The following is a 19,265-nucleotide window of genomic DNA, read 5'->3' on the forward strand; positions in this document are numbered from 1 at the left end:
CTTTCTTAAATGAAAGCTATGCTCATTGTGTCATGAAGCAAGTTCTATTTTTTGTTAAATGTGATTATATATTTATATAAATCCTGTTAGGATTTAAACCCGGAAGTTCAAAAGGTAGAGTGATTATAGACTACTTAATGATTCTAAACTTCAAGATTATTTTATTCTCTGTCATGAAGTTAAGACAGATGGATTGGATACAGAACAATTTTAGTAATAATAAATTGGCAGAAAGTAAGTCTGTTTACAGAATAGTTTTTAGATCTCCTTTCTGTTTCTGAAGAGATGGATTGACACTGTGACTTTCTGTGTGCGTGTTTTAGAAAAGCTGGACCTCAGGTCTTTTTGCCTTTTTCAGCTCTCAAAATATCTCTGCATCTTCACTTATTAAGGAATATTCATAGATATGAATTATGTCTAATCTGGCTGTTCTCATCACAGCTGAGAAGTGCATCTTGCTTAGCAATAATTTTACATTCTCTTTGTTTCAACTTGCCTACCTCTAGCTCCTGTTAGTGTCATTAGTTGTTGCTTTTTCCATCATGATAAACCTGAACAAGCCTTCTGAATCAGAACTTTATAAAGCATTCCCATATTTTAAAACTCTGGTTAATTAATTAAAATTCTTTTTCAGAGGGGAAACAAAATTGACCTTCTTGATCCTCTCTACATGGGACAGAAAGCTGGAGCCATCATTTGCTGGGTTGAAATTATCATTTAGAGCCTGAAAAAAATAGTCCTTCATAATCAGTGGAAAAGTTTTCATTCACTACAGAGGTTTTTGAATCAAGTATAAAATATGTATTTGAATGATAAATGTTTATAAGTTTGCTTTCAGACAGAGTAGATCTGCATCAGTTTCAATGAAATAGTTTGAACGAGTGTCTGTTAAACATCAACAGGGTTATATGTGAGCTGGTTAAGGCAGAATTTGTCCCTCGCTTGGTAAACCCTGCTCTTTCTTCACTTTCCAGTTTTCAAGAAGCACAATTAAATCCCCTCTGAACAGCTCCCTTCAACTTTGCTTAAACACAACTGCGTGCAGCTCCTATCAAGTCCATAAAGAGACTGCATCTGGCATACAAATAATCTACTGCTCCCTATTTTTCCCCATTGTGAGCTGCTTTTCAAAGAATAGTCTTTATCAGGTGCTCAGTTAAACCTTTGTTTCTCTTCAGCCTAACCTTGATCCAGCCAATGCAATGTTCCAGTGTTGAATTTGCAAAGAGAGGCTGCTTTTGTTTTCTGAAGGCAAGCTTTAGGCTGGGGGAAAATATTCTGAGGAGCCAATAAGAAAGATTAAGTTTAGAGTCTAAGGGTCCATTTAAATTAATGATTTATCTTCATTCACACTACAGCAAAGCAGATGCTCCTCACAGCAGTGTAGAAGTTAAAGATGGACATATTTTAGATGGCTGCTCTATTTTCTAAGCAGTGTTACTGCTACTGCATAACTAAAGGCAGTAGAGTAAAGGTAAAGCTGCAGACATAAATTTTCAGCAGCAGCTAGTCTTTCTCCACATTTTCCTCACAATCATAGGATTTTTTTCCTCTGAAAAATAGCAATATCATTCCCAGCATTGCAATAGGCTTGTAAATATTTTTGAAATCTCTCAAGTTTCATGGACTACTGCAGAGGTGTTCAGCAAGCTAAGGAAATCCTCAGAGAAAACAGGGTTACAAAGCTCCTAACTCTATGGACTTTGTTTTGATCTTGTAAATAATGTCAAAAGGGAACCAAAATGAAGACACAAATTGGTGACCCCAAAATTTTGTCACCTGAGCAAACATCATATTAAGCATTTTAACTATTTTTATTTGTTCACCTATTTGTGCAACTATTGATATTATTGGAAAAGGAGTATCCAATAAAAAAAAAAAAAAAAAAAAAAAACAAGAAATTGTGAATTCTCATTCACCTTGGACAAGCTAAACCAAACACAATATTTAATATTTAACACAATTTTCTCTGGTGGAAATAAATAAATAAATAAAACATATATACAATATTTTCTAGAATATGCTGATTTTTGTAGAAACTGCACTTTCTTGGAAAAATATTCTCTGGAAAATTCCAGGTGTTGTTGAGACCTGGACACAATGGCAAATTTCTTGCTGTAAGCAGTCTACAGAGAGCAACACCCACTAAAAGAGTGCTTTATTATTTCAGTCCTGTTCCCACAGCCCCTTTGAAACCACAGCCACCTGCAAACCCAGCAGAGTGAGCCCAAGTACAGACACTGTACCAGAAACCATAAAAGCAAGCACCTGTCCATCAGCCGTTATGTTTCACTGTTGCAGATCTGCAACAATCATGTACTTCAATCCTTTTTATCCCCCCAACAGGCTAATAGGCTCTCCTTTTAAAATGAAAATTATGCTTACTAAAACCAGAATCTCTGTTTGAGGAGACTAAAGATGAAATCTTTAAAAAAAAAAAAAAACAAAAAAAAAACGTAGGAGAGTTCTTCTTCAATGTAGGTACTATGTTCATCACAGAAACCAGGAGATGTTTCTGAAAAAAAAAAAAAAAAAGAAAAGAGTTTTTCATTCTAAAAGAGCAAAAGTGACATCTTTACAGGTAACAGACTCTGAACATGAAATGCGGTTGGCACTGAAGAACAGCAAAATTTGTTTCCAAAGGAGGATTTGTACATTTCATTTCACTTATACTGAATCTTTTCTGTGCATTTCATTAAATAAAAGTAGAAAAGGTTGCCACTTGCAGGCAAATCTATAAATGAAGTGAAATTAATAAAAATGTCATTCATTCATTGCTTAAGATTCATCTAACAAATAGATTTACCTTAACCTCTTTTATGACTCGTGAATAGACAGAACTTTGTCCCAGAATCAGTTCTACCAAAAAGAGCACTTCACTTACCCTTTGACTATTCACTATAATCTCTCAAAGGAATAGGGTCTCATTCAATGGCATGGTAAAATACCCTTTGCCTGGAGAAATCTGTTCCAGCTACAGAATAACCAAGCCCAATAAATTTGATTTTTTCCTATCAAGCTGATCAAAATAAAGCTTGCAGGTGACAAAATACATTTCAATAATGAATGTCCACAGGCTTCAAGATGATATGAAATTAGGATGTGGAAAAGCAAGAAAAGGGAGAAGTTTTGCTGAAGTAATTTATCTCCCACTGCTACTTTCATTTCTTACATAGCAAGTACAGTTGTGATTCTGATGTCTATGTGAAACTGATACCATCTATGACTCAAAAGCTCTAATGAATGACTCACCAATGCTGAGAATAGCTACCAAAGGGTCACTCTGGGACTGGAAGGTTCCTTTCAGGAAACAGAGAGTGTATCAGTTCCTGCCTCACAATAAAATGCTCTCAACTGCTAAAATGAATTTAAAATACATATTTTTACATAAAATAAATGAAATATCACTATAAAATATTAACAGTACATGCACACAAAAACAAACATAAGAAAAATACAACAACAACAAAACAGTAAACTAGTAAACTTTTAACTAAACTGTTACAGAATTTCTAGAAAAATAAGAGCTGTGATTTTAGATTTTGCTTGTACAGATAATTTTATTTCATTAACAACAGTCTTAATTTAATTTAAACCTATTGTGAATTTTATCATTTATGTCCTACTACTCACTGAAATACTGTCTTTTACAGGAAGCAGAACAGCTTTGGGCTTCTGCACAGTTATTTATATAATTTATACATACATTAACGTGATTTTTAGCATAGCTCATCTAATCAAAATGTAGAGACAAGTGGATGCCAAAGGCTGTGAACTTGGAAATCAGTGAGGAAGAAGTTAAAATGCTTTGTGAAAAAGACAGTGACACACAGAATACAGACTGAATACATTTTCTCTGGAGACCCTCAGGATCAGATAACAGAGGAAACAAAGTTCTGAGTGTGGCAGATCCAGGGGTAAGCAGGAAAGACCAACTGCTGCAAGAAATTCAGTAAAGGGAAGGCACTGGGGAGAAGAGGTGTGACACATTAACTCTGGAAGACCTGGAGGTGAAACAAAAGAGAGGACTAAAAGGAAAAAAACACAATGAAGTCACAGGCATCTATTGCCTGGAGGCCACAGAAAAGACAAATGGGCAGGCTACATTAGATGAAATCTGGTGTGATATATTAGGCTATGCTTTGATTATAAGACAAAAGTGGGCATTGTACGTGGGTCTTTCTTGGTAAAGGTTTTTGGAATGTAAGGGATCTATCTGTGCTGGTTGGGACTGGAGGTCCCATGAAGCCATGAGAGTGAATGAGTAGGAGTCAAAGAGATTAACAATCACCTTAATGGAAGTTGACACCACAAAAGATTAGGCAGAAAAAATATATTATCTCACCACAGCATGGATATAGATTCTCTGAAATAGTAGATCTTTTCCATCTCAAACATACTGTGTAGGGCTTGGTATCTCTGTATTACTCAGAACTGATACCACATCTCTGATAGTTTCTTATTACAATTGCAGCTGTGCACCTAAAGCACCTTGCTGTAATACATAATAAAGAAAAGCCTTGGCTTTAGCCTTCAACAAATACTAATGTGTTCTTTCATTCATTGTAAGTCTGTGGCTGTACCAGGCTGTGATCTCTGATCTCTGACGGTAAGCAAGCTACTCTGACTAGAAGGTCTGAAAAGACAATGACAGTGTAATAGAATTTTATGATTACATTTTGAACATTTCCACTGTGAGCAGAAGGCTCCTGACTCAGATATTTTCATATTCTGTTCAAAGAACTATAAAAAATAATAAGAATAAATCAACAAGTTTGGGTAGAAATAACTCAATATCTGTGCTATATTTCCTTATGTTTTAATTTTTGCTTGAATTTAATTTGCTGAAACACAGTAAAAATAATTTGGTAGTTCTGAAAAGGAGACCAACATTACCTCAAACTAAGCGGATGGTCATCCTGTATTGCTGGAAATGGGTTTTTGCTCCCTGTGTATCAGTGATAAGAATGAACGAATGAACCAAGAAAGACAGCTTGAAGGAATGTGGGAGACGGAGGAAAATTCTGCATAAGAGACCATTCTAAGACATAATAGCTTCTCAATCAATGTAGAAGAGGACTGGGCATTAGGAAATCTGTGCAAAGCTTGTAATCATGTGCCCACATTGAAACAGAACCACAGCACACCTAGAAATGCCTGGGCCTTGTGTGCCTTTCTTTAAAAGAGACTAGTGTTTTGTCTATTAAACCTGACAGTGCCTGTTTATCAGGAAAGCTGCAATAACCTTTCATTTACTTCATCACAGACCTCATTCTTCAAATGCATTCACTAGCATTTGTAAAGCACTTTGGAAGCCTTGCCTGGCTGGCACAATATAAGCTCAAAGTGTTATTAAATCATTGAGCATAAAATGTCCTTTACCTCATTATATTTTACAGTGGTAACTTTTTATTATCATCTGATGGCAGTAAAACATGACACAGCCCATCTACCATGCTGGGGAAAGGTCTTGACTGAAGTTGATTAGAGTTTTGTCTGAATGATAAGTGAATAAAAAATGAGTTAAGGACTTCAGAATTTGGTTTCTTAATAATGTATTAGGAAAAGAACATATATATGAAAAACAAAAATGGCATACCTCTAATATACAGGTTACTAATGCTTTAGGTTTGACTGACTCTTTTTAATGGGGATACTAACTCTCCTAAATTTGAAATAATGCTGCCATTTTTTCATGTGTTTATTGCTATTACTAACTACAATTTGAGCATTTTCTATACACCTCCCTCATGCTGTCTTTTTTATGACACAACCATTATTATACTTATTTTAACAATATAGTGATTGTCTTTTGCAATGAGGATGATGAGTATTATTGGCCCAGTGAATTGAAAATAAGTGAAAGAGTGATGAAAGGATTCTGCAAAGAATAGGTCTTCTTCATGAGAGTGAGAACATCTCCTTGTACTTTTCACCATTTTTGTCACTAAGCTTTCAAGAATTAATCTATTAATTTCTCATGTGAAGCAATAGCTCTGGTGGACTTAAGGAACAGAGCAAATATTGAAAGAACAATGAGAAGAGAACTCCATGATATAACTATCACATGCTGAGTAGGAAATCAGTGACCTGGGCATCTCTTCCAAACCTCAACAAATTGTGAATGCAAGAAGGTAAGATAAAGAGGTTCCCTCCTACACTCTACATTTCCTCTTTTGTTAGCAGTTCTTTCTTTCTTCTTTCTTTCTTTCTTTCTTTCTTTCTTTCTTTCTTTCTTTCTTTCTTTCTTTCTTTCTTTCTTTCTTTCTTTCTTTCTTTCTTTCTTTCTTTCTTTCTTTCTTTCTTTCTTTCTTTCTTTCTTTCTTTCTTTCTTTCTTTCTTTCTTTCTTTCTTTCTTTCTTTCTTTCTTTCTTTCTTTCTTTCTTTCTTTCTTTTTCTTTTTCTTCCTTTCTTTCTTCCTTTCTTTTTCTTTCTTTCTTTCTTTCTTTCTTTCTTTCTTCCTTTCTTCCTTTCTTCCTTTCTTCCTTTCTTCCTTTCTTCCTTTCTTTCTTTCTTTTTCTTTTTCTTCCTTTCTTTCTTCCTTTCTCTTTCTTTCTTTCTTTCTTTCTTTCTTTCTTTCTTTCTTTCTTTCTTTCTTTCTTTTTTCTTTCCTTCCTTCCTTCCTTCCTTCCTTCCTTCCTTCCTTCCTTCCTTCCTTCCTTCCTTCCTTCCTTCCTTCTTTTTCTTTCTTTCTTTTCCAACCTTGATATAAGTAAATTTTCCTTACTCTGTGTTAATGTCATATCATTTAATTTCCTTCTCAGCCTTTTGTTCCCACATCACTCTATATGAGGCCCAAAGACTTCCCTAAATTCTCCCATGCTCCTGAGGGTTTTTTCTAACTATGTCAGTTTCTCCAAAGTCCTGCTTAATGACTTTATAGCATCCATCACTGCTTTCTCTGGTAAAAGGAATTATATGACTTAGATACTTAGTGTACCAACTCAATTAAATTTAAAAATTCTTTATGCAATACATTGCCTTTTGGCCTCACTTCTCACCAGTAATTATTAATTTTATAAACCCCTCATAGAAATACTGTATTTGGAGGGGAAAAAAAAGAGAGAGAGAGAATAAGAAAGAATAAGAAAGAGAAAGAAAGAAAGAAAGAAAGAAAGAAAGAAAGAAAGAAAGAAAGAAAGAAAGAAAGAAAGAAAGAAAGAAAGAAAGAAAGAAAGAAAGAAAGAAAGAAAGAAAGAAAGAAAGAAAGAAAGAAAGAAAGAAGAAAGAAAGAAAGAAAGAAAGAAAGAAAGAAAGAAAGAAAGAAAGAAAGAAAGAAAGAAAGAAAGAAAGAAAGAAAGAAAGAAAGAAAGAAAGAAAATTAGTAACCAGCATCACCACAGCCAACCGTTCTCACTGAAAATTCAAACCACATAGAAATCCCCTATGTCAGAGCAAAGAAAACAAAAAAGGCCACTTGAAGTAGACAGAGAGAAGTCAGTGCAGGGGTGGGAGAAACTGCTGCAGAAGAGGACACAATGAAAGTGTATGAAGATGCTTCATGTTGCAGAGAAGGCTGAAGGGAGCTGCAGAGTACTACCTGAGGACAGGAGATTCTTGCTTTTGGTCTTTTCCAGAGGTCAGAGTTACAGCAGCTTAAACAGTGTGCGTGTGGCAGGCACTGCACAAACAGCCCTATCCAAGACCAGGCACACTGTTCCTTTAACCAAGGGCCCCTGGTGTCAGCCCAGCAATCAAATGCTGTAGTACATGAGGATAAGCACCCATGCTGGCTGAACAGCAGTATTAATCGTGGGGCTCCCAAACTGCACTATGAGACAAGCTCGCCTTCTGTTTCAAAATGATGTTTGTGACAACAAATCTGTTAAACTCCTCCGCTGACATGTTTTACTTTCCCAGGATGAGAACACTGTGAAGGTTGCTTGTTGGCTCAGCTTCAATTCCCATGACAGACTTCAGGCAGTGACCGAACCTACCTCTTGCTTTACAGGAAACAGCTTGGAGATTCAAACTAGCTTCATCTACAGGAACTTAATGATAAATTGACCAGTGATACATAAGAAAAGAATCTGTCTTTTGTATTTATGAGAGACTATTCACCTCCAAGCCAGGGCTGAAGAGACATGCATCCTTTAGGGAAGGAAGTTTTATTTACAAACTAGAAACCTGCTTCCAAGGAAAATGGACTTGCTCTGGAAGATACAGAGTTTTACTGATTGTATTTCTTCCAGGGACACCTTACAGCCAGAACCAGAGAAAGATGGCTCAGGTCACTGGTAATAGATAACAAAGCTTTTCATGGTACAGCCATTTTTGAATACAGTAAGGGCATAAAAGGAGACATTTATAAAATGGTGTCTTGCTGATGAACTGTACTGGACTTTTCTTACTGAGTTACCTGAGTCCCCAAGTAACTTCTTCATAAATACAAACACATTTGTTGCTAATGGGCAGCCTTCACAACTCACCAAGAAAACAGAAAAGTTAACTGGGTGAAGAGACAAAACAATCTTGCACAATCTAATGTCAAGGTCAAAGGAGGGAATTCTACAATATTCACACTGTGCCTATTCACACAATAAAGGGTGAATTGCATTAGTCAGATAAATCAATAATGCACTTGTGACCAGCAGCAGATTTAACAACTTCATTCCCCCTCAACCTGAAAGACCTCCTGGCTGTTCTTGTGAAAATCTAGACCAAAAGAATTATTTATTCTCTGGACTGACCAGAGCTTAACGACATCCAGCCTGTGAGAGCAGAGGAGGCACACATCCTCCTGCAGATGAAAACAGCAGACCTGCAAGAAGATGGAAGAAAGGAACAGAATTTGTACAGAAAAATTCCCCTGCTCTACTCTACACTGCCAAGTGCACTCACTTCTTTGTCTCTGAAATCTTAGTCTGTCCTCTCCCACCTTCCAATCCCAGGGCAACAGTAATTCAAGTAATGAGGGATGGAAAAAAATGCCTAAATCCATCTTTCTTCTTCTTCTTTTTTTTTTTTTTTTTCTTATTTTTTTTTCTCTGTTTACGAAGCTGAGAGTAAGCACATCCCCAGATCCAGCTGCTCAATGGCAATGCAGGAACTACACATTATTAATACGATGGAGTCAGAGTGCATTACATTGAACAATTTACTGTTTTATTTCTATGAAAAAATAAATTGATTGAATTTGCATGGCTTCAGTCTTTTCATGCGTTTTGTTGTGGTTGTTTTAGGCATTAATTGATAAGGACATGAAGACAATCTTCTCCAATATCTGATTTCCAGCACAAAATCATACTTTCATGCATCAGCACATAACAGCTCAATTGCTGTCCAGTTTCCCAGTATTAATCTATTGACAGAGACATACCACTGCCAGACCATGCTTCAGCACTCTGGAACCCCCTGTTCAAAGATGCTTAGGCTGACAGCTTATATTTCAGGCTCATCTCCCTGCTGTATGGCACGGGATGGTTAAGATGAGGGTAGTTACTGAACAGCTTAGTAGTCTAGTATTGGTTAAACTTTTCTGTTATAAAACATTAATCCTTTTTGTACATCTGCTATGCTGTTCCCATGGGAGTAAAGCAGGGCAGACACCAGATTTTCTATTTCATGGGAAATAGAATGATTTCCTTTTTTTTTTTTTTTTTCTTTTTCTCCCATCAAAAAGAACTAAAGCAAAAACAAAGGGAAAAAATAAAGCAATTTAAAAGACACTGAAATCACTTTAACTGTTTTGACTAAAAAAAAAAAAAAAAGTTGACATTTCACTTGGTTTTCAGTTTTTTTAAATATTAAGAATACTTTGGAAGGAAAAAATAATTTGATTTTCAAGAAACATTTCATATTAGACATAATAAATATTCACTTCCAGGTATGTCAAAACAGGATAGTTTTTCTTTGGCCCCTAAAGCACTTTCTTTTAATGTGGCAGTTGAAAAGAAATATCTTAGAAGAAATTTCAGACAGAAATTAATTCCTGATTTTATACTGAGAAAGATTTATAACAAAACTCAACACAGTAATAAAAAGGGAAAAAAAATCTTATTTGGGTTCTAAAGTTACTCTATTTATCTGTGATTTTTTTGCAGGTAGCACCTATATGGGGCAGTGAAAGATCTCATACCTGCAATGCATATGAATAGATATTAAAAAAAATATGGGGGGGGGGGGGAACGTAGCAGAACAGCAATGATGATAATCTACCCATGGCATCAACTTATTTTTATACTCCTTCAAATACTAAAATAGGACAGTAAAAATGACACTCTTCTACTCCTCTGACGTCTGGAGTTTGTGATCTAGAAGACGGAAACGGTCTCAGACACGTGAGTACTGAAGTCAGTGTTTAACCAGCTCCACTGAGTCGAGCTCCATGGTACAAAGCAGCATCCTCTTCCTGAACTGGTAACTTTGCAGCCCACAGGTCCTGCACTGCAGTTATCCTTTACTTCAAGATAAAAGGCTCCCGTTTTTAACATTACACCGAAACTTCTTTTTCACTTTGGAAAAGGGAAATTCTTATACGAGGATCCAGACGTGCACAGAGCAACTGTATGGGCAACTCTGCCCCACAAAGAAATTGAGTGTCCTCCTGATGGAAATCTAGTTAGCAAAAGCCTGAGTTATCCCACTAGCTATCCTGCCTTTATAAAAGAAGAATGATGAGGTTCATCCATAGTTAGGTCAGGATATGGGAATTTATTTGACGTTACCTACAGTATATATTCCTGTATAGATTCTTTGTCTGGAAAATTGTTAGAAAGTTATTTTTCTGCAAGGTCCTCTATAAAATGGGACCTGAGAACATGTAGCTCCATGGGGAGTTACACTGAGGCAAAATTTGTGGTACTTTTCTACACAAGAAGCCAGCTTTCTGCTAGAATATGTCTGGCTATAGTTACCAGTATGATGACATATTACTCCTCTGATCCAAGAACATGAATGTCATAGCTGGAAATGCAATGCTAGTATTCCAGGAACCATGTATAGGTCAGCTTACCCATTTTGTCAGTGCTATAGAGAAAAGGAAAGGTGTTGATAGATCTACCTTACAACAAGATGCACCAAGTCTGCCAGGACGAGTCATTCACAGCATTCACCCATCACCAGAAACTGCTGGACAAATGAAGAAAACTGACAAGAAACAGGAAATTAATTGAGAATCAAGAGGCCAAAACTCATCAGTTGTACACCTGATTGTGCATAAATGTATCAGAGCATAGATCATAGTCCACTTTAGCATAAAGAGGATATAGACAATAACTATAGGTTGTGTGGTGGGAGGGGGCACAGGATAGTTCACTTCTGGGACGCCACTTCAGCTTTTGCTTTTTCTTTCTCCTGTCATGCCATGGGTTATCCAGGAAACTTGAGTCAAGCCACCTATAATGCTTTCCTCACATCCATGTACACACCACTGCTAAATGAAGGATGATGCTGACCTACCTCACATGGATTTTGAAAAAATAAAAATAAAAATAAAATGTTAGACATTTATCTTAGACTTAGTTCATAGTAATGGAGAGGAAGGCAACTACACACTGTAACAGGTATACAAAATGGAAAAAACTTACAAAATATATCTTTTTCTGAGTAAAATTTGTGTAAAATGTTAAATTTTGCCTTTGCACAAAATAGAAACATTACTCCTGTAATAAATGCTTAGAGTTCAGGACAATAATGCTTAGAGTTCAGGTTATGTAAGTCCAGATGCTTAGCAGACATAATTTATTTATTGCAGTTAATTTCAACTCTCTGACACTGATATTTTTGCATAAGTCAAAGATTTGATGACTGGCTTTTATTCCCCTTTTTTCCCTGCCTTTGTTCCATGACCCTAAGGAGCTTACGCTTCCCTCATCCATAAATTTGGCATAATAATATTTGTCTTTTCTGAAATTACTTTACCTCAAGGATACAAGATGCTCTTGTTTACATCCTTTGCCATTTAAATCGTTATCAATTTGCACGTGTTGAGCTTAACTTCCCTCCCCCCTCAAAAAAAAAAAATATTTTGTGGGGGGCATTAAAACACCCCTGTCTAATTTAAGTGCCAGGCAAGGATTGTATTAACAGACATCTAATGCCATCTATAGCTGGCAGAGTGGCAGCTTTTTTCTGTTCATTGTGAGCACAGTCCCCACTGGGATCAATTTACTTTTTCATTCACACCACACAAAAGAATGTGTCGATAGTGCTAGTGATGACATCAGTGCAGTCAGCTGCAGAGAGCCATGGAGAGTGCAAGTGCTGCAAATGAGAATAGCCATCGATAACATGCTCCTTGGATGAAAACCTTTCTGCTGGAAACCAGCGGTCACATTTATTAAAGCCTTGCCTTAAAATACAACCCACGACAATTCAAAACAGCCAAATAAACCAGAGCAGGAAATACAGAATGGTGATTTTATCCTGAAATAATTTAAAGAATGTTGAACGTCGGAAAATCTCTTATTTCTAAGGAATATTTCTTCTGTGTAAGTATTAGTGATAAAATACATACCAATTTTGCTGCATAATTCACTACCCAGGGAACAAACTGATGCTGCTAGGGGGACATATTGAGCTCTCTGTCTCACCCAGAGATCAATGCAGTCTCTAATAGTAACTTAAGAGCAAAATCTAGTTTGTTGCTTTCAGAAAAAAAAATAATAATAAAATAAAAAGGAAAAAAATAGCTTTTTTTTTTTCCTGAGTACTCAGCTGCATTTTTTAAGTGGTGTTTATAAAATATTTTGTTGTGCAACATTCCTGAAATCTATTTAATACAGCAAAGGAGAAAACATTATGGCTGTAATAATGAACTTGTCACAACTCACTACATTTTTTCAAGTATTTAGGTGCTAGTTTGGAGCAGGTACTAATTCTTTGCTTCAGGCGACACACATCTTAGGTTTATTTTAATAATTGATATTTTATCTAAATTTAAAGATTGTTAAGGCTGTTCTGCCAAAGCAAATCTTAAAGAGTGCATAAGCAATCCCTTTCCACTTTACCCATGATGGTAAGGCACTTTAAGAGAGGGAAGCATTTGAGCAGGCTGATGAGCTATAAGATAGGCATAGGAAGGTGCCTGCAATGGGAATCTCTCAGTTAACTTCAATGCCCTGTAAGTCAAAGCCTAAAAAGTACAAATCCAGAGCTGAAAGCTGCACGTAGCCTGTAATGGGAGTGTCACAGCAGCATACAGAGGCTTATCAGCCTAGCTATAATTTAGCTAGCTCCGCATTAATGGCAATGAAGTCATGGTACTTGCATAGACAATCGGACACCCAGCATCTCAGGTGGCCTCACCCAGCCTACACCAAAGCTGGTAACCCTGCAGCTTCCCCGTAAGGACACCCGCACTGCCTATACCAAAGTGACTGCCAACATCGTGCTGCCTGAGCGCAGTGCAGAAACAACCTTAGGGAATGATGTCTTTCATGTAGCTATGAAACAGAACACGCTTTCTCTGCTATCTTCCCTCTCGTGTATCATGAGGGGACCAGCTCTCAGAGCATAACTGCGTTTCTGTATTTATTCGAATCTTTGTCTCAGTGCTGACATTTTCTATGAGCAAGCTAATTTGAACCAACTGGGAGGGGCAGCAATGAAGAAAAAGAAGCCAAAACCACATTGGTTGGAAGAAGACTAAGGAAATAAGTAATTATTTTCTTTAATAGGGAACTACTGGAATGACTACAAGCCCATTAAAGTGCATAAAAGGCACTTTATTGACATCATTAAGGTTTGGTTCAGGAACAAACTGAGTTAAGTCTGATCCAACAATCTCTAAAATGAATGGAAAAATCCTCATCACTTTCAGCTGAAGCTAAATCAATCTGCAGACTAAACCACTTGGGCTAATTTAGAGTTTGGGGAAAAATAATGAAGACTAGCCAAGACAGGCTGGTAGACTATTGGCTTGCCTTAGGCTCATTTTCTTCTTGGTCTAATGCTTTCTCTGCAGTATCTTTAAGGACTTCAAGAAAGTTCAGATTTCTCAGTCAGGGGTTAACCAGATCCTCAGGTTCTTTCAGAAAAACCCTGAACCTGAGGGGGTGGGGGACAGGAATTAAATGCTCAGCATGAAGCAGCTCCTCACATAGGATTGCTGACCTATGTACAGTGGCTAGAAGTTCAAATATGGCCTTTCTTCTCTGTACACTTACACACAAACTGCCTGGAATATAACTGTAAAGAACTTTATTATTATTATTATTTTAGTCAGTGGAACTGGGAAAGTCAGCAGAGGCTTTGCCTTGTCTAACACTGCAACTTTTCTGTTTCAAGTCTGGTCACAGAGGAGGGAGACAGATCGCAACCCTGTGGTTTTGCTGGGACAGACAGGCTGCACTGCAAAGGTATTCATATTACAGAGGCAGGTTGCTGCTTTCTACTTGAGAAAGAAGTTTTATATTTATTGTCTTATAGAATCAGGGTATTGTGAATTATCACCACCCAACAGGGACTTTTCAACAATTCAGTTATATTTTGCACTATCTTGTTTCATTGGGTTATTCATACAGTGAAAATAATACTAATTTTTGTATTGATAAATATGTATGTACCTCTATAATATATGTGTAAGCACACCAGGGAGGGAGGTCTATATACACTTAATTTAGGGGCTGTTCTTACTGAAGAGCAAACGTGGAGATGATTACTTGGGCACTCCATGTTGCCTGAATCCATATCTGGAGTTGTTTTTTTCTTAATAAGCATCTGAGAGAGATAAATATATACGTATGTTGTATGTATATGCTATGAATATATGCAATGCATATATTTTATAGAAGGCATACAGCTTATATTAGGGATAGACCATATGAAAGAAAAACATTTCACTTAGCTTTTTGACAGGCTGTAACACATTTTAGTTAGCATGCATATTCAAAGTATCAATAATAACTGATTGCATTAAGTCAGCCAGCCAAAGCTCAAGAGCAGCTGGACTGTATAAAAGCTCAGTGTCCTGGCAGGATGAAAAGGGTTTTGGCTGTAGCAGCATGGTCCTGAGACCTGAATGCTGCTTAGGTGCAAGGCTGTGCAAGGGGAGCACAGGCTGGGGCTGGCCAGCAGCTCTGAGGAGTCAGTGGCTGTAGCACCGGTTTCCTGGAAAACAAATACAGAAGGACAAGGGAGAACAGAGGTGGCAGTAAAATCAATGGGCTGTGTTAGTAGAGTGAGTGATAATGGAAACAGAGCATCCGAATTCAGCTGCAGTGAATCAAAAATCCAGCCTTTATGTAAGATAAATGTAGTGTGTTGGAGAGGCGCTCCTTTGAGCTTCTGTCAGCCCCCCCAGGCAATGCTGGATCCATTCTTATTAGCTAGTGATTTTGCAGCTCTGCCAGCAGTTCATTTTATTTTAATAACACCTGGATTTCTACATCTGAGAATCCCTGAACAGCAGCAAGCACCTTGCTATTTCCTCACTGCCCACTCTTTCAAATGCTCTTAGGGGAGATCTGTTTTTTACACTTGATACCCTCTGAAAGGAAGAATGAATCCAGCTGACTTTTTTTTTCTTTTCCTAACAAAAACAATACTCTCAGCCTTAGCATAGATTCCCTCCTCTATATTGGATCCCTTGCTGCTACAGTAAGTCCAGTGGCATGCTTGGAAAACTTCTTGTCTCCTTTAGGCTTTGATAGTATACAAATATTAAGTAATATTATGCCATAAAAGTGATAACTCTACAGAGTTACAAAAAAAAAAAAGTTCTGTACCACCCCTATTCTATTATGAAAAATACAATGGATAGGAATCTCATACTGCTTTTGCTGACACAGGTCCAAATGACTTTCTGGCCAGAGACTGAACTTGCAGAGAGTAGGTAAAATTATTGTAATTTAGGCATGTGAGTATCTGATTTCCAGGAGCAATCAGGTGCTTAAACACTTAAATAGCTGCTGTTTCATCTGCAGCTAATTACACGCTTAGAGAAAGACCCTGGTAAGGAAGGCTGAAGGCTGGATCCTAATTTGTACTTGCTCCCAGAAAGGATCTCTTAAATGCAAACAAAAGAGGACTTCAAAGCAAAAGTTCATGAAGCAAATTATTTATATATATACTATATATATATAGGACCTGGCTTATCAATATCCCAAAGCATTTTGTATTCATTATTTGATGCTAAGACTCAGGATTTCTCAGTGTTATCAAAATTAAAAACTGTACCTTGGGACTTAGATTTGATCTAAGACTTAGATCTTTGCCTAGTGATTCCAAGTTCAGAAGAAAAGTTCTCTTAACTGCTGACCATAATTCATTGCTTACTGCAAACACTGATGTTTCTTATGAGAAGGGAAATTCAGTCACATGCCAGCTGCTAAGTTATGGTAGCTACATGTTTTCCCACTCACATTAAATATAAAATCCAACATGTATCTGTACTGCAAGTGGCAGTAAATGGACAAAGCTGTTTGTCATTTGTCAAACATTAGCTCTAAGAGATGTGCCAGGGCTTTGCAATAAGGTTGCAGCAGTAATGCTGGATCCATGCCCTTCCCCTGGGCTTGTCCATGACAGTCAACAGAGTATTCCTATGTCATTGATTTTTACGTTACTGTTGGGTTTTACCCCAAATTTTTTATGGAAGCTGAATATTTTTAAACAAAAGCATACAGAGACAGTTAGAAAACTTATGAACAAGGAAAGGAAGATTTTTGGTGTGTTTTTTTTTTGTTTGTTTGGTTGGTTGGTTGGTTGTTGTTGTTTTCCCCACAAAAGGGGAAATTGTTAAGAAATTTTGGCACTGAAAGCAGATGAGACTATTGCTTCTAGAGAGAAAATGTATTCCCTCTCTCTTTTGGGCTTCAGTCCAACATCTGTTGAAATCAAAGGGAATTATTTCATTGACTCTATTTCTGCTACACCTGGCCCTGTTTACTACTCAGGAACAGGCATGGTTTAAAAAATAGGGGAAGAAAGACAGATTAAATTTTTTTTATCCTCAATCCAACTGCCTTTTGTAGCAATCAGAAATCCCCTCCCTTATGCCCAAACATGTTTCTACATATGTCAAAGAAGACTGTTTTGATATTTTGCTTACAATGAGGTATGAAATGACCATTGTCCATGTTACCATTTCAGATATTATTGGTCTTAATAGTTAATATCATATGAAACCATTCCTCTTCCCCTCATACTACTTCTTGAAATTGTCAAAAGTTGTTAGCAGCTGTCATGAGGTGGGTAACATTCACTTCATATTTTGAACCTTGTGCTTAACCACAAAAACATGAATATCAATATTTTTCAGATGACAGATGAAATTCTGGAATACAGTTACACAGATGCATAATTATAAATAAGCACAGCAGAAACAGCAGTTCACTTTGCAAATATTGTTATGTGTAGGGTAAGCATCTGCCAGACATTTATCAAGAAGGGGAAAGTCAGGAATGATAAGGGGATTTTAGCCTCTTCCATCACTAACGCAGGTGCAGCATTTTTTTTTCCAGAGATTTCTGAACATCTGACATACTGAGGAAAATGACCACTGCATATTTGGACAAAGTTCTGTGTTGTTCTCCCCTCACTAGACCTAAATGATGTGCTGGAGCTTGGAATCATGCCTTTTCTGCAGACCTCACTTACAACCAATACAGCATCCTTATGACACACATGGAGACTACACTGCATTCACAGCATATCTGCTGTCATATTTTTTGTATGAAACTTCCATTTGATTCAGAGATCCCTAAACAAAGAGTACAAAAAAAAAAAAAAAAGATGTGAAGCTGGGTTCAAAATCGGGTGATACACTAACCAGGTGAAGGTTGAGCAACTAGAAATTGTTGTATGTTGACTATATCCCATGCTAGAGACATTTGACATTGGCATTGGCAGGAAAGGATTCCTGTGGCAGCAAATGCTATTTGTATTATCAGGAAATACATGTTAGTTTAGACAATGGCTACAGCTTTATTCCTTAAGAAGGAGCAAAAAAACCTTCAACATTTCTGGTAGTAGAAAAGAACTGAAATTTAATTAGAATAACTATAGATGGGATTTTGTACATAGTTTTTGAAACTTTATATCATCCATCCTTTAACAGAGGCTAAAACTGGACTAGGCAGTGTACTCAGACTGAAGTGATTACCCTGGAGAGAAGAAAGAAAACGGATAGAGATGCTGAACACTATGTCTGCGGCACAATGAGCATGACCAAAGTAGAATAGATTCAAACCACTTATTATTAAAAATGATAATGATGATAATTCAGGTACAAATATAGTTTTATACTGAAATTACAATTTAATGAAACTACTTAATGTTTTATACAAGTAAATATCACTAATTAATGTAGACTGTACATTAACTTCCTGTGTAATTACTTAATATCAATCTCATACCTAGAATGTGCATTTTTAAACTCTGGATACACTAACTATATTGTAATTATATAATGTAATGACTTTAAAATTATATACTTAGTTACAACGTGTGCCTATAACAAATTCCATAATTAAAATGCTTTAAGTACAGGATTGAATTTCTCACAGAGGAACTCCAGACTTCAGTACGTAATGCAGATAATCTGAAAAGCCAAAAGCAGTAAATATGGTGTGCACTAAATTTCTAAAATGGGTTCTCTAATTTGGTCACTCATTCAGATTATATTTAGTCACCTAGTGACTAGTCTAATTTTTCAAAAGTAATTCTTTTTCACTTCATCTAGCAAAGCAGCCTACAAAATATAACGGATTTTTATTGTACAGAAATAATAAATTACATTATAGATTAAGTGTCAGTGCACTGTAAATGTTAAGCAAAGCATAAAATTGAGATCCAGAGGTCAACTTTGTTGATATCCTCTATATTATAAATTTATGAAACTGTATTTGAAAGTTTGTATCCTTATTTTTTCAGCCTTGCTTGAAGTAGCCAGTTTGGATTTCACTGTTCTGTTCTATAAATGTTGCGAGAGTACTTTGTTTTATTTCATTAAAAAAAAAAAAAGGAAAAAAAAAAGAAAAAAAAAGTGAGAAAAAGATCAAAGTCCCATACAGTCTATAACAAAATGGTAGCCCAAAAACCTTTCAATTTAGAAATTCTCTTCGGCATTCATAAATTCTACTCACTGCCTGAAATTGGAACTTGCAAGAATACAACCTATAGGCAGTATCCTGTGATGTGCCAGGAAGGGAAGGAAGAATAACATTTTAAGGCTTTCAGAATCAGAAAGCAGAAAGGTAGTTGATATTTTCCAGACAAACCCTTATTAAAGCCAAAGTCACAACTTTCAGTAGACACTGGGACCAAAATTGACTTGTCCTTAAATCTGCCCATTAACAATTACCTGGGATTTTTATTTCAAG

At 36.5% G+C, this 19,265-nt stretch overlaps 2 long non-coding RNA genes across 3 annotated transcripts in view; both read left to right on the forward strand.

Moving 5' to 3' along the window:
- The window catches only part of LOC310896777, a 92,927-nt gene extending 83,351 nt beyond the window's left edge, over positions 1-9,576 (forward strand). For both annotated transcript variants that reach the window (XR_014581832.1, XR_014581833.1), the window contains exons 2-3: positions 5,989-6,134; positions 7,861-9,576. This is a non-coding gene — a long non-coding RNA (uncharacterized lncRNA). The remainder of the gene's footprint in view (positions 1-5,988; positions 6,135-7,860) is intronic.
- Positions 9,577-13,875: 4,299 nt separating this feature from the next.
- On the forward strand, positions 13,876-18,598 carry LOC310896558. The gene is made up of 3 exons (XR_014581604.1): positions 13,876-14,132; positions 14,230-14,300; positions 18,002-18,598. It is a non-coding gene; the product is annotated as an uncharacterized lncRNA (long non-coding RNA).
- Positions 18,599-19,265: the final 667 nt, after the last annotated feature.

Source organism: Anser anser, assembly GCF_964211835.1.
Source record: "Anser anser genome assembly, chromosome: 3".
Lineage (NCBI taxonomy): Eukaryota > Metazoa > Chordata > Aves > Anseriformes > Anatidae > Anser > Anser anser.